The sequence below is a fragment of the Myotis yumanensis genome, unplaced genomic scaffold (genome assembly GCF_028538775.1).
Source record: "Myotis yumanensis isolate MYYU_CA2020_CCGP unplaced genomic scaffold, mMyoYum1.0.hap1 SCAF_2, whole genome shotgun sequence".
Taxonomy (NCBI): Eukaryota; Metazoa; Chordata; class Mammalia; order Chiroptera; family Vespertilionidae; genus Myotis; species Myotis yumanensis.
In genome coordinates this window covers 125,458,086-125,474,965 of record NW_027223753.1, presented here as the reverse complement: position 1 = coordinate 125,474,965, position 16,880 = coordinate 125,458,086, and the positions used below count along the sequence as shown (strand labels likewise).

At 36.6% G+C, this 16,880-nt stretch overlaps 1 pseudogene; it reads left to right on the top strand.

Annotated features, from left to right (window-relative positions):
* The first annotated feature begins 8,638 nt into the window (after positions 1-8,638).
* On the top strand, positions 8,639-15,940 carry LOC139002578 (protein FAM200C-like; annotated as a pseudogene).
* The last annotated feature ends 940 nt before the right edge of the window (positions 15,941-16,880 follow it).

Below are 16,880 nucleotides of genomic sequence, written 5' to 3'. Positions count from 1 at the left end.
TATCGTATTTACCATAAATACATTTATGCATACATATGTTTCATAAGATATGCAGAAATGCGAAATTTCTATCTTTGACATTAAATGCTCAAACTGATTAGCATGAAATTTGTTGTGCTAAATAGCCTGAGAAGAGGGGAGCATGAAATTGACTTGACATGTTAATATCATATTTTACAGTGAGTCCCATTATAATTAAATGGGAATTTTATTGTAACTACACATGGTGTCTTTGCCTTTTGAAAATACTCTCACTTTGAACAATTCTATGGAATATATTGGTCCCATAAGTAGTTATGCTTATTTGAAATCTGCTGAAGTTTCTGTGATTTATATATATCCAAATATAGAAAAGACTCTTAGTGTTTAAGTTCTCACAGTGTGAATTTAAGAAAAACTAATGAGAAAATCTTAAGATGCAAGTATTTGAAAAGTGCTCTTGATATTTGTGTTTTCTAAATGAAGGTAGTTGATACTTTATGTCTGATCAGGAAACTTACCTGTGCCAAAATACACATTAAAGTGATACTCAAAGTCAATGTCCAAACTGAAAGAACTGGCCACTAATGAAAAGAATAATTATGTTTGTAACATTTAAAAATGAGAAAATTATTTAGTTTCTTAGAAATACTATGTTTTTGCTCCCTCTCCAGTTACATTTTTTAAAAAAAGTGTTTACTATCTCATTTGTATAGGACTATATTATATATGTGTGTGTGTGTTTTTTTTCATAAGAATTGGATGACAGTTTTTAGTTAAAATCTGGATAATCATAAAAAAAGTTATATTTATAGCAAAATTCCTCTGTTTATAATTAAAAGCATACAAATAATGTTGACAGCTGTGTTTAATGCCTTTTTATTGGATTTTAATGGGTTCATCCCTAAGAACAAAGTGCTGATAAAAAAATTACAATTTTGTCAAATTGATTTGCACTTGATTTTGATGTCAAGCTACAAATGCAATCTCAACTTTTTTTTCTTCACCCAAGATCCTTAAAATATTTACTTATAATTGTACTCAGTATAATAACATGTTCTTCAATACCTATATAAATATTGGCGTATTTCTTCATATAAATAGCATGTTAGGGTAATATATTTCAGATTGAATATATTCAAGAGAAAATTTATGATAGTTGACCATGAAATCAATATAAACTAATAGTAGCTACATATTTGAAAAGCCAGTTATTGATCACCTTGGCTGTGTAGCAAAGAGCATCGTCCAGATATGCCAAGGTTGCAGGTTCGATCTCCAGTCAGGGCACATACAAGAATTAACCAATGAATGCATAAATAAGTGGAACAACAAATCAATGTCTCTCATTTCCATACTCCCTTTTCCTCACTCACTACAATCAATAATTATTTTTTTTTAGAAAGCCAGTTAATGGTTAATTCATAGTGGAGGAACATAATGTAGTAGCTAGAGCATGGCCCTGGAGCAATCTATGTGGATTTAAAACTTAGCTGTGCAAATTACTAGCAGTCTGACACAGGCAAGGTACTCTGGTCTCAATTTCCCTATCTGTAAAATGTGCAGAAACATACTAACAATAGTAACAGTAAAAGTTTTATGTAGATTTGTGCAGAATTACTATTTAGAAAACACACAGAATAGTAACTGGCATTATTCCTATTATTATGTACTTACTGGTAATTGCAAGACAAATATGGAAATAGCATTAGCTGTCTTGTTTGCTCTTTTAACCCTTGCCTATGGCCAGGGTATTTACAAAATCCCCAATGAGCAAATTACCTTTTATATTAATTTATACTTTTTGCTTGAAGGGCACAATATTGGTTAATATTTGATGATTCCATTCTGTTTATATATTCAAAAGTCTCTGTCCCCTACTGTGCTTTTTTTTTTCATAAATAATGTACTTAAATGTGACAGATAAAATAGCTTAATTCAGTAGATTCTGAATAATGGAAGTCAGAAAACTAAAAATATTGCACAAAAGAAATGTCAGGGGGAAAAAAGATTACATTTCAACACTATCCAGTGTGTGGATTTGTCTGTGGGTGTGGAAAGCTGGTCAATACTTTGTATTCATTCAGCAACTCTGGCATTACAGTGGCTGCGTGCCTGTATAGAAATGTCTGGGAGCAGGTGGACTTAAAGCTTCATGGGTACATCTGGTTGGTTAGCTATACACTGAAGCATCAACTTATGAACCAGGAGGTCACGATTCGATTCCCCAAGGCACATTCCCAGGTTTCAGGCTCCATCCCAGTGTGGGATGTGCAGGAGGCAGCTGATCAATGATTCTCTCTCATCATTGATGTTTATATCTCTCTCCCTCTCCCTTCCTCTGGGAAATAAATAAAAATATATTTTAAAAAGAATACATTTAAATATACTTAAATATATTTTAAAAAGAGTCTGTATGGATCAAAATACTAAATTCAATACACTATTTTGTGCCTAGTCATTTTCTTTGACTTCTTATCCAGGTAGTCAAAAATAGTCACTTAGAATCTTTAAGGACCTAAAGAGTCAAAAATTATAAAAATCGATGTAAACAAGATGCTCGAAAGCATCATACTGAGCAAAATATGAAGAATGCACCTTTCTATTTCTTGATTTAACAGGCTCACTATTAAATATTACTCATAAATCAGAGGTTGAGTATGTAAGCAAGAATTTGAACATTAAAGATATTTGTCTCCCAGTCACAACAAAGAACTGCTTTGATGAACGCTCTATTTAGTTAATATTAATTCTGCTGGTTTGAAAGTTTTAAGCCATTTGAAAAAGTGGTTGAACTTCTATACCAAAAGTTTTAAAGATATAAACATACACTCAAAATAGGTTTCTATAATATTATTGTATTTGGCATTTGAGGACAGATAATTTGTAGGCATGCATATTTATTTTTTCAAAGTAAATAGTTTGTTTAATTATTAACCTACTTTTCTATAAATAAGAAACATTGTGTCTATATTTTAGGGATTAGTTTATTAAAATTAACCAAGCATAGCTTCATTATTTTTTATTTTTTTAAAATTTATCTTTACTGTTGAAAAATATTACAGATGTCTCCTTTATTTTTAATTTTTTAAATATATTTTATTGATTTTTTACAGAGAGGAAGGGAGAGGAATAGAGAGTTAGAAACATCGATGAGAGAGAAACATCCATCAGCTGCCTCCTGCACCTCTCCCACTGGGGATGTGCCCACAACCAAGGTACATGCCCTTGAACGGAGTCAAGCCTGGGACCCTTCAGTCCGCAGGCCGACGCTCTATCCGCTGAGCCAAACGGGTCAGGGCCTCCTTTATTTTTTATTTTATTTTTTTCCCCATTGATTCCCTCCACCTTGCTACCACCCCTCTCAGGCCTTTACCACTCTATTGTCTATGTCCATGGGCTGTGCATATATTCATAAAAGTTTCCCAGTTAATCACTCCACACCCACATCCACCCCCTCCTTCCTTCTGAAATTCATGTCTGTTCCATGCTTTTAGGTCTCTGGGTCTATTTTGTTCATCAGTTTATTTTGTTCATTAGATCCATATATGAGTGAGATCATGTGATACAGGTCTTTCTCTGACTGGCTTTTTTGGCTTAGCATAATACTCTCTAGGACCATCCATTCTGTTGCAAATGGTAACAATTCTTTATTTTTTACAGCAGTGTAGTATTCCATTGTGTAAGTTGTACCACAGCTTTTTTATCCCCTCATATTCTGATGGGCACTTGCGCTGTTTCCAAATCTTAGCTATTGTACATTGAACATAGGGGTGCATAAATTCTTTCTGACTAGTGTTTTGGGTATCCTAGGATAGTTTCCTAGAAGTGGGATCACTGGGTCAAATGGATGCTCTATTTTTTTAATTTTTTGAGGAAACTGTATACTATTTTCCACAGTGGCTGCACCAGTCTGTATTCTCACCAGCCATATACTAAGGTTCGCTTTTCTCCACCTCCTTGCCAACACTTGTAATTTGTTAATTTGTTGATGGTAGACATTCTGACAGGTGTAAAGTGATACTTCATTGTCATTTTAATTTGAAACTCTCAAATGATTAGTGACTTTGAGCATTTTTTCATATGTATCTTGGCCATCTGTATATCCACTTTGGAGAAGAGTCTATTTAGGTCCTTTGCCCATTTTTTAATTGGATTTTTTGTCTTCCTTTTGTTAAGTTGTTTGTGTTTCTTATATATAGGAAATTAACCCCTTATTGAATATATTATTAGCAATTATGTTCTCCTATGCAATGGGCTCACTTTTCACTTTGTTGATGGTTTCTTTTGCTGTACAGAAGTTTTTTATTTTGATATAGCCCCTTTTGTTTATTTTCTCCTGGGTTTCCTTTGCCCTGGGAGATATATTGGTAAACATATTGCTAAGAGAGATGTCTGACATTTTGCTGCCTATGGTTTATTCTCGTGTATGGTATAAGTTGGTGGTCTAATTTCATTTTTTTGCATGTATCTGTCTAATTTTCCCAAACACCATTTCCTGAAAAGATTGTCTTTACTCCCAAATATTGTTTTAGATAATTTGTATACATAATGTATTATTGTCAGTACTAGAAAAAACAAAATAATCTGATTTTTTTTTCTGTGGAGCTTGCCATATATAACAGTTAGGGAGTTTAATAGTGTGGACATAAGTTCTTTATATATAATTGAAAATTCTATTTTTTTATTTTAAAATAAAAGTCAATTTTTTCTCTTGAATTCAAGGTCATTCTAATCAAAATATTGTGGAAATGCCAAAACTATATCTACTTATAAAGTATTAATCTCTGAAGGTCATAAGGAGATTATTTAAATAAATAGAACTAACCACTGATCTATCTTTCAAACTAGAGTACAAATGATTACAACTGGAATCATGTACAAAATGGGAGTTTAGTACAGTGAAATAAAGGTAATAATGGAAAACATTAGAAAATAAAGAATAAAAAGTACAATGGCATGCCCTTGGCTGACTCCTCATTCATTTACTAACATACACATTTAACAAGGATTTATGAAGAACTAATTGTATATAAAAAATTGTTAGGAAATGAAGACATGAGATGAAGAATATGTATGTAATGCCTAATAGGGATGAGATTAGAGAATGGTGAAATCCTGTGATGGTAGCACATGCTATGTTTTATATTTAAGTAGTTATGTTTCATGCACTGGCTAGTGTTCTGATTTCAAAATAACAGAATTTTGTTCAATAAGTGCCAAAGTCCTCACATCATAAAAAAATATATGACTCAGGTATGAAATCATAAAGAAAACTTTGCTTCTCCAGAGAAAATCGTTTACTTTTTTCTTAAGATCAATAGTAGTTATAATTCTTACCATCACATAATTAAATTGTCTACCTTGGATTGGCCTTTATTATGTTCAAAGATCATTATGTGAAATAATTTTCCTGGATTCTGTAGCATGTATTTTCTACATATACTCTCAGGTTTCACACTACTATTGATTTTCTTTTTTCCCCTCTTATTTATACATTTTAAAGTTATTGAATTCTATATAAGTTATATATATATATATATATATATATATACATATATATATATATATATGTAATTTTAAGCAATTTTAAATTTAAAGATATGTTGAGTGGCTGATACAGAGAGTTCCCATATATTACATGCCCAGATTCTCCTACTGTTAACAACACAGTAGAATATTTTTCACAGTTGGTGAGCTAATATTTATACTTTATTATTATTTATAAAGTCCAGGGTTTATTCAGATATACCTTTGTTTTTATCTAGTCTCCTTTATCTGTTTTATATTCTCATGCAGGATACCAAATTAAATTTAGTCTATAGTCTACTTAGTTTTCTCTTAGCTGATACGCTTTCTCTGGAATTCCTGAATCTTTCTAAGAAGGGCCATAGAAGTGAAATGCCATTTCATGACATCCTGTCAGAGGCATATAGTATTTTCATGAAGTATCATGTTGATGTTAAATTTGGTTCCCTGGCTGAGGTCATACTTGTCCTATTTCCCCCCAGTAAAGTTTCCCTGTTTTCACTCTGGACTCTGGAAGGAAGGTGCTCTGAGCAGCTTGCAGGAACAGACAGTTATGATTCACCTCCTTAAGGGTGGAATATTTAATAAATCATTTGAAAGTCTTCTGCACAGGAGATATGTCTGTTCTCTCCCATTTATTTATGTATTCAATCACTTATTTATATCATTATGACTATTTATTTTAATATATATTTTGATTGATTTCAGAGAGGAAGGGACAGGGAGAGAGAGAAGAAACATCAATGATGAGAGAGAATCATTGATTGGCTGCCTCCTGTACAGCCCCTACTGAGGATAGAGCTTGCAACCTGGGCTGTGCCTTTGACCAAAATTGAACCCAGGACCCTTCAGTCCACAGGCCGACCTTCTATCCATTGAGCCAAACCAGCAAGAGCTCATTATGACCTTTTAATTTGCATTGTATGCTTTGGGTTATTATCCAAGTAGAGGCCCTGTGCACAGAAATTTGTGCACTCAGGGGTGGGGGTTCCCTCAGCCCGGCCTGTGCCCTCTTGCATTCTGGGACCCCTCGGGGGATGACCACCTGCTGGCTTAGGCCCATTCCCTGGAGGATTGGGCCTAAGATGGCAATCAGACATCCCTCTGGCAGCACGGCAGCCCATGGGGGATGTCCACTTGCCAGCGGGGAGCAGACCTAAGCTGCAGTCGGACATCCTTAGCGCTGCTGAGGAGGCAGGAGAGGCTCCAACCACCACTGCTGTACTGGCAACCATCAGCCTGGCTTGTGGCTGAGCAGAGCTCCCCCATGTGGGAGCACACTGACCACCAGAGGGCAGCTCCTGTATTGAGCGTCTTCCCCCTGGTGGTCAGTGTGTGTCATAGTGACCAGTCATTCCCAGTTGTTCTGCTGTTAGTGTCAGTTTTCATATTACCCTTTTACTATATAGGATGGAGGCTTGGTGCATGGGTGGGGGCCAGCTGGTTTGCCCTGAATGGTGTCCTGGATCAGGGTAGGGGTCCCACTGGGGTGTCTGGCCAGCCTGGGTGAGGGGCTGATGGCTGTATGCAGCTGGTCACACCCCCTTCAGGGTGGGGGTCCCCACTGGGGTGCCTAGCCAGCCTGGATGAGAGGCTGATGGCTGTTTTCAGGCTGGCCACACCCCCTTTAGGGTGGGTTTCCACTGGGGTGCCTGGCCAGTCTGGGTGAGGGGTTGAGGGCTGTTTTCAGTCTGGCCAGTGACTGAAGCTCTCAGCCTCTCTTTTTTTTCTTTTTTATTTTTTTTATTCTGGGATTTATTTACCTTCTATAATTGAAACATTGTTGCTGTCACTGGTGCTCCCAGCTCTGAGGCTGCAGCTGGCTGAAAGCAGGTATCTGGGTTTGTTTAGCTTCTATAATTGAAACATTGTTGCTTTCGGGCTCAGAGCTGGGCCGCGGCAGGCGGGGAACCTTGGCTTCCTCCATCACTGGAGCAAGCAAGCCTCATGTTTGCTTCAGCTGCATGGCTGCCGGCCACCATCTTTGTTGGCAGTTAGTTTGCATATCACCCTGATTAGCCAATGGGAAGCGTAGCGGAGGTACAGTTAATTACCCTTTTTGTCTTTTATTAGATAGGATAATTTCTCTCTCGTTTATTTTTCCATTTGCCATTGAAGCCCTTTCATGTGGCTACTTATGCTTTTAACATTACCCCACCCACAACATCTTTTTATTTGAATACGTCCTCATTTTCTGGCACTATAGGAGGCTCCAGGCTCAGAGTTTTTAAATCTTTATTGTTGAAAGTATTACATATGTCTTGCATATTTGCAGCTCCAGACAATAATCAGCCATTATTCCTTGGAGTTCTGTATTCTTTAATGGGAGAATAACACTAGAAACCAATAATTTAATGCTCATTGTGCTTATTGCCTCCATGTACTCTCATCTGATAAAGCAAGATGATATATGTATGCATTCTAACCCGTGCATACACACACGATCTAGAAACATTTCTATATGTAAACACCCATGTCTATAGTAAACTAAATATAAGCTCATACTGATATCTCTTACTCTAAATCATTATCACATGGCTCATGCTAGCCTCCTTCCCTTGGTTATCTGCAACTGGAATACTGTGCTTATGTACAGTTTCTTAATACATATAGATTATTTTGTCACATTATAAATCACATTATTGGATCCTCAGTCCTCCTAAATGGTTTTGTAAAGGTTGTACTTATTAATGATTACTATTCGTTCTATAAAGTTCTATGTGTTTTGACAAATTCATGTCTTATATTCAGCATTACAGTACCAAAGAGAAGAATCTCACTGTCCTTATAAAATAAACTGTACTTTACCTATCCCATCTTTCTGACCCCCCCACCACCACTCACTGCCCCATACACACACATGTGTAACCACGGATGTGGCATCTCTATAATTTTCCCTTTTCCCGAATGGTATATCATGCAATATGCAGACATTTTTAGACTATTTCTCTGACTTTGCAGTATACATTTTAGACTTATTCATATATTATTGTGTCTTGTTAGCTCATTTCTTTGTATTACTTAAAAATATTTTATTGTCTGAATGACCATAGTTTGTTAATCCATTTACTGATTGTAGGCAATTTTTCTTGCTCCAGTTTGGGACAATCTTATATAATAAAGAATTAATATGCAGATTGACCCTTACTCCATCACACCATCACAAGATGGCTGCACCCACAGCGGAAGCACGGTTCCTGTAACAAGCTGTAACGAGCAATCAGCAGAGATCTGAGGCTGCGTGGTGCCAGGCCAGGGTGGGGGACCTAAGGCTACAACCCCTGCTTGGTGGGGCTTGATGGGGGACCTCGGGCTGCACCCTCTGCCCCGGCGCAGGGCCAGGGGACCTAAGGCTGCATCTCCTGCCCAGCAGGGCTTGGGGGACCAGAGACTGCACCCCCTGCCTGGTGCCAGGCCAGGGGACCTGAGGCTGTGGCCCCGCCTGGCAGGGCTTGATGGGGGTGGGGCCGGCTGGGTCTGGATCTCACCCAATGGTGGTGAGGTCGGCCAGGTCTGGGTCTTACACCATTTTGAGGTGCATGCAGGTGGGCAGAGACTTGACTCTGGCTCCTGCAGCATGCCCCAGACACTGACAGGAGGGAGATTTTCATATACATTTTACTAATTTCTTTAATCTCTGACACTTCTATTATAGAGAAAGGGCAAAGAGCAGTATTAAAATACTAGTAGCCTGATGCATGAAGATTCGTGTAAGAATGGGCCTTCCTTCCCCTGGCTGCCAGCACCACCTTCGCTCCGGCAGGAGCTGCCTTTCTGCCTTCCCATGCTGCCCAGAGGCCTGGATCGACTGGGGCTAGGTGGAATGCCTGCGTCCCGCCCTGCCCCTGGCCACTTGGTGCCTTCTATGCAAATTAACCAGCCATCTTTGTGGGGTTAATTTGCATAATCACTCCTTATTGGCTAATGGGCGTCATGAAGGTATGGTCAATTTGCAACTTTCTCTTTTATTAGTGTAGATTTCCTCTAATTAATTCCCTTTTAATGTGCATGAATTTTGTGCACCAGGCCACTAGTTATGAATTAGCTTTTGTGAACTTTTGAGCACATATTTTGCATGGACTGACTTTTTAAAAAAATATATTTTATTTATTTTTTTACAGAGAGGATGGGAGAGGGATAAAGAGTTAGAAACATCGATGAGAGAGAAACTTTGATCAGCTGCCTCCTGCACACCTCCTACTGGGTATGTGCCCGCAACTAAGGTACATGCCCTTGACTGGAATCGAATCTGGGCCCTTTCAGTCCACAGGCTGATGCTCTATCCACTGAGCCAAACCGGTTAGGGCTGTACTGACATTTTTTTAATCAGTCAGGTAAATACCCAGAAGTGTGATGACTAAATCATATGGTAAGACTATGTTTACCTCTGTAAAAAACTTCCAAATTGTCTTCCAAGGTAACATTGTCATGTTGAATCCTACCAGCAATTAATGAGAATTCCTCACCAATATTTGGCTTTCTTAGATTATATCTATTTTAGACATTCCAATAGGTGTGTATCATCATGTACCTTCTGCCTGAAGGTCATCTTTAACCCTTTTCACAGAGAAAAATTACTGGAAATAAATCCCTTCATTGTTTGTCTGAGTACATCTATTTGAAGATGATATTGCCAGGTATAGAATTCTAGTTTGATAGGCTTTATTTCTCAACAACAAATTTTTTACTCAGGGTGTTGGCTTGTTTTGAGATTTAGTTTCTCTGAGGAGTCCAAGAAAAGTCATTCATTTTTAGTCTGTCTACATTTTTCTTATTGTAAGACTTAGTGATGAGTTATAATCTCTACATGTTGGAGTTAAAATCAGGTGTCACAAGTATCTTTTTAATGAAACTCATATTCTTGTTGCCATCAATAGTCATAAAATGAATTACATTATCCAAGGTAAAAAGATAATAAAGTCACATATGACTTGTCTGACTAATTATCACCAGTAGTGGTACTAGCAGGGTATACTAGCAGAGTCCCATTGGCTTCCTGAGCCAGTATTTACCCAGGACCCAATCTCCCAATTCTCCCCATCATGGAGAGAGGTCCTTTATACTCTTTGTTATTCTTATGCCATTCTTACTTTAAAAGGTACTTTTACAGTATGATCAGGAAACCAAAATCTCTTATCAGGAAAAATCCCTATATCTTCTACCTGAAACTTGACTTTCCCTGAGAACTCTGCTGCTTCTGAGTCTATTTCAGTAGTGACCTTTTTCTCTATCATATTTGTCTACTTTTGGTGTATAGGTGAAGATTTTTCCTTGTTTCTCATTGATACTTCCAGATTGATAACTACCTTCCTACCAAAGCACCACTCTTCCTATGAAGCTTGTTGAATTAGAATATACTAATGTCTCTCCATCCTTGTAGTTGTTGGCATCTAAGGAATTGCCTGTCGTTCCTGAATATTCATTCTTGTCTCTTTAACATTATCCTGATCTAACTCTTGGTAATTTTAATATATCCCTAGTCAGTCCCTTAAGTGCCATAACTTTTCATTTCTTTCATCTATTGCCTATAGTGCTCTACGCTTCTACCATCTTTAGCCACACACTTCATTCTTCTTCAACATCTTGACTTTTGCATTATTATACCTTATCTAGAATGTCAGCTACAATAATATAACTTTCTGAAATTCACTTATCTTTTCCTACTTTTTTTTCTTTAATATTTGTCAACTCCAACTATTTTTGATTCCACCAAGACAGACAGCTACTTTATCTTCCTTACTACATTTCCATTTTTTTCTTATTCCCTTAAAGTTCTTGCTTTGTCCCTAGCCAGGTTAGATTATCATCTTTCTGCTAAATACACCCTCAAAATTCATAACCTCAGTAATTGTATCACACTATTAGAAAATGGGGCAAGTGAAAATGCAGATAAAAGAGGAGACCAATTCACAATCAATGTTTCAAGTAGGAAAACACTGATAAAAATGCTTGATCTCACTCATATGTGGAATCTAATGAATAAAATAAACTGAAGAACAAAACAGATCCAGAGACTTAGAAGCGTGGAACAAACTGATGAATTTCAGAGGTAAGGGGGGAGGGGGGAGCAAGAAGAGATTAACCAAAGAATTTTTTTAAATATATTTTATTGATTTTTACAGAGCGGAAGGGAGAGGAATAGAGAGTTAGAAACATTGATGAGAGAAAAACATTGATGAGAGAGAAACATCGATCAGCTGCCTCCTGCACACCTCCTACTGGGGATGTGCCCACAACCAAGGTATATGATATGCATATATGCATAACTCATGGACACAGACAATAGTTCAGTGAAAACTTGATTGGGGGGGGGTATGGGGAGGAGTTTGGGGAGGGCCAATGGGGATAAAAAAAGGAAACATCTATAATACTTTCAACAATAAATATACATTTTACAAATTGCAGTGCATAAATAAAACAATAAGTAAACATACCAACAGGAGAGGAGGAAGAATATATGGACACAAATTTAGAAACTAAAGGTTAAAAAGAAGCATTTAATATCCAAGAAATATAATTTGGAGGTAAATTTTTAATGTTTAGAATAACAGTAGGATTAAAAAATAAATTTACATAATGAAGCTAATTGGCATTGCTGTGTACCAATTATCTACAATGTCTGGTGGCCTGAGAGCATAAAATCCTAAATAAATAGTTGCCACTACCTGGAGTTTGTTGACTGGAAAGAAAGAGATGACAAGAATTGCAAAATGTAAGATTGCTGGAAAAATAATACTCTGTTAGTTGACCAATGAAATCCACATTTACATAGTAAAAAAATGAAATCAGACACTGTTGGTCTGATACAAATAATTTAAAAAATAAAATAAGAATATTGAGAATATTAAATATAAAAAATGTATATTCTTGCAATGATCTAAATGAAGTCTATCTCCACCCATCACTCTATTCTTGCATTTGCCTGAGCTTGGTAAGGACCTACCCTCTTTGTTTACCGTGTGGAATCTGTACTCTTAACCAATGGTTTCCAAAATTTTATTTCAGTCAATTTTCTATTTGCTTAGCAACCTGCTTTTGTGAACTACCAGTCCTTAAATGGAGAGCGTATTTACACAATGATGCAAATAATTCATAATTTCTCTTTCTGGTGATATTATTACTCTATAGAATCAAAACCACAGGGCTCATAATTTGCCCCAAATTATGTCAAATATGTACCGCTAAGTTTAGATAACATAAACCTAAATATAAGGTTAGAAAAAGCATGATTTATCCATATATTTTAATTCATATATAAAGACTTCATGGGTATCAAGTCTATTCAGTATAAATTCATAAACATATGAAATATCAAGCTCATTATGAACCTTGTTGGATTCATATTAGTACTAGTATGTTTAGGTGAACAATAGTATTAAAAAGAGATGAAACTTACAGAGGCAGTCATACTTTTAAAAAGGCCATGCTTTCTAACAGGTTTTTTTTTTTTTTTTTTTTTTACCTTGAAGATGCCTGCAAATTAACACATTGAAATGTAAGCTTCATTGAAGGCAGCTTCCCTAGATCTGATTTACATTAGCCCAAGTTTCAGTGGTAATCATTAGAAATGGGTCATTTAACTGGCCTGTAATTAGAATACCAATGAGCCAGTTCCCTTGGAAAAGTTCCCTGTTGTAGATAGACAACTCTTCAGTTAAATATTTCAGCCATAAAAAGCTGCTATCTATATAAGATATACATTTTTCCAGCCTGAAAAGGATAATGTGTATTCAGGCCATCATTAATAGCCCCAGTGGAAAACCGCCCACAGTGTTCCAAAGCATTTACTCAGTCACTGGATAGAACTGATACCCTGAGCTTACATGGCTGATAGGACAAACTTTTCTGAGCAAAGCACAAAGAGCTGAATTTTAAGGAGTGAGGAGGAGGCAGTTTATGATACAATGTATCATTTTTATTGGTGCTAGGGTCTAGGGCAGCGGTTCTCAACCTGTGGGTCGGGACCCCTTTGGGAGTCAAACGGCCCTTTCACAGGGGTCACCTAAGACCATCAGAAAACATATTTTTGACAGTCTTAGGAACCAAGACACTGCTCCTCTATCCATCTCCAGGCAGGTCCGCTCATATGCAGATACACCCACATACGAGTACCTGGCGTGATGACATCATTGTGCCAACCCCATCACATACACCCCGTACAAATACAGGTGTATGTGACAGGGTTGGCGCCATAATGTACTTATGCGGACCAGTCACACATGTGTAGAGAGCAGCTACTGTGTAGAAAGCAGCTGCTGTGTTGAAAGCAGCTACTCTGTTAAAAGCAGCTACTATGTTGAAAGCAGCAGTATTGGAGGTAAAACACTTCATGAATTATAATTACTGGGTAAATTTAAAATCATGTACTGTAAAATCATCAGCTACTGCAAAAAAATATATCTGTACCATGGGAACTTAATCTGGATGCTGATTGGTCTTTTTATATTCAGCTGTGGTTGATGTGAATACTGCCCCCTTGTGATAGTAACAGGTATGTAAAAAAAACACAGAGAATGGTCAATCATAGGAAACTTTAATGAACTATATTGACTGAACTATGCCATCATCTTTTGTATTATTAAAGCTATTGTTATATATTATTTTCATTAGCAAACCATCCCATGACAATGGATCGTGTAGAGAAGAATGTTAAGAAAAGAAAATATAGTGAGGATTTTTTACAGTATGGTTTTACCTCAATAATTAGAGCAAGAATTGAGAAACCGCAATGTGTTATTTGTTGTGAAGTTCTATCGGCCGAATCTATGAAGCCAAACAAACTAAAACACCATTTTTATAGCAAGCATCCGAGCTTTGCCAGCAAGGATACCAACTATTTTAGAAGCAAAGCTGATGGACTCAAGAAAGCCAGACTTGACACTGGTGGCAAATACCACAAACAAAATGTATCAGCCGTTGAAGCCTCATATTTGGTGGCAATCAGAATCGCCAGAGCTATGAAACCTCACACCATTGCTGAGGATTTACTGTTGCCAGTGGCCAAAGACATTGTTCGAGTTATGATCGGAGACTAATTTGCTACGAAATTGAGTGCAATTTCCTTATTTAACGACACTGTCCACAGAAGAAAAGATGACATGTCTGCTGATATTCTTGATCAGGTAATCCAGGAAATTAAATCTGCTCCACTTCCAATATTTAGTATCCAGCTTGATGAATCTACAGATGTTGCAAACTGTTAACAGTTACTGGTTTACGTGAGGTATATTAATGATGGTGACTTTAAAGATGAGTTTCTTTTTTGCAAACCTCTTGAAACGAAAACTACTGCACGTGATGTATTTGACACAGTTGGTTCATTTCTGAAAGAGCATAAGATCTCTTGGGAAAAGGTTTGTGGTGTTTGCACAGATGGTGCTCCGGCTATGCTAGGATGTCGATCTGGATTTAAACGTTTGGTACTGAATTAGTCACCAAAAGTCATCGGAACTCACTGGATGATTCATCGGCAAATATTAGTAATGAAGACGCTGCCACAAGAGTTACAAGAAGTAATGAAAAGCGTCATAAGTTATGTCAATTTTGTAAAGGCGAGCACTTTAAACAGTCGACTGTTTTCACAACTGTGCAACGAGTTGGATGCGCCGAACAATGCTCTGCTATTTCGCACTGAAGTGAGATGGTTGTTGAGAGGAAAAATTTTTAAATGTGTTTTTGAGCTTCGTGATGAACTCAAAACATTTTTTAATCAGAAAGCAAGACTGCAGTTCAAAGCACTTTTCAGAGATAAAAATTAACTGCATAAAATAGCTTACTTGGTTGATATCTTTGCCATCTTGAATGAGTTAAATTTATCACTGCAAGGACCAAATGCAACATGCCTCGATTTGTCTGAAAAGATCCGATCATTCCAAATGAAACTTCAGCTTTGGCAAAAAAAAAATTGGATGAAAATAAAATTTACATGTTGCCTACCTTACCTGCTCTCTTTGAAGAACATGACATTGAACCAGACAAAAGGAGTACGATGATAATTTCTGTGAAAGAACACTTGCACATGCTTGCAGACGAAATTTCATAGTACTTTCCAAATCTACCTGACACCCTATTTGCACTTGCCAGAAGCTCATTCACAGTCAAAGTTGAAGATGTTCCTGAGACAGCACAAGAGGAGTTCATTGAACTTATTAACAATGATGCAGCGAGAACTGATTTCTCTACAATGCCAGTTACAAAATTCTGGATCACGTGTTTGCAGTCATATCCTGTTCTGTCTGAGACTGTGTTGCGCCTTTTTCTTCCATTTCCAACAACCTATCTTTGTGAAACAGGGTTTTCCAACTTGTTGATTATCAACTCTAAATACAGAAGTAGACTTGTTGTGGAAGATGATCTTCATTGTGCTCTTGCAAAGACTGCCCTGAGAATTTCTGATCTGGTGAGAAAGAAGCAATCTTAACCTTCGCACTGACCTTGGCTTTTTATACATACTGTCGCAAAATGTAGCAATGTAGCTCACTGTTGTTATATTAAGACTGTTACCCATGTTGCACCATGCTTCAAGACAAAATTTCATTTATTTGTAATTAGAAATAAATATTTCACAATATGTAACTACATATTGTTTTTACAATTAATCACTATGCTTTAATTATGTTCAATTTGTAACAATGAAAATACATCCTGAATATCAGATATTTACATTACGATTCATAACAGTAGCAAAATTATAGTTATGAAGTAGCAACAAAAATAATTTTATGGTTGTGGGTCACCACAACATGAGGAACTGTATTAATTGAGTGCGGCATTAGGAAGGTTGAGAATCACTGGTCTAGGGCAAATGCCATGATGGAAGTGGCAATTCTTGTGGGATTGATTTGAAAAGAAGTTTGCCAAACAATAATTAAATAAATGTCTAGCTTGAAAATCAGATTAAAAATATTTAAGTCAAACTTCAATTAATATATTTTTTCCAAAACTTATGTATGTATGTATTTATGTGTGTGTGTGTATGTACCTTTCTCTCCTTTGCTTCGATTTTAAATACAATGAAGCAGGGGCAAATGAACAATGATTAGAGTTCATTTATATTAGAGATAGCAAATAAAATTTATCTAGACTATATGGAGTAGCCTGGTTCCTGTTTCAGACAAATCCAGGTTTCAACCTTCATTTGGTCCTATGACCCTCTCATATCACCAAAATCAATGTCTTTATTATCATCATCTTTATTAGATTTTCTTTTTGTGTGGGTTAATTGAAGTCTATCTTTCTAATAACCAAATAGTTAAGTGATACTAGGTTCTATAACTGATTGGATATATATTTTTAATACCATGTGAAATGAATACATGTGTCCATCTTTAGATCATGAGTAGAGATAAATATTTTTTCAAGAAATCTTTCCA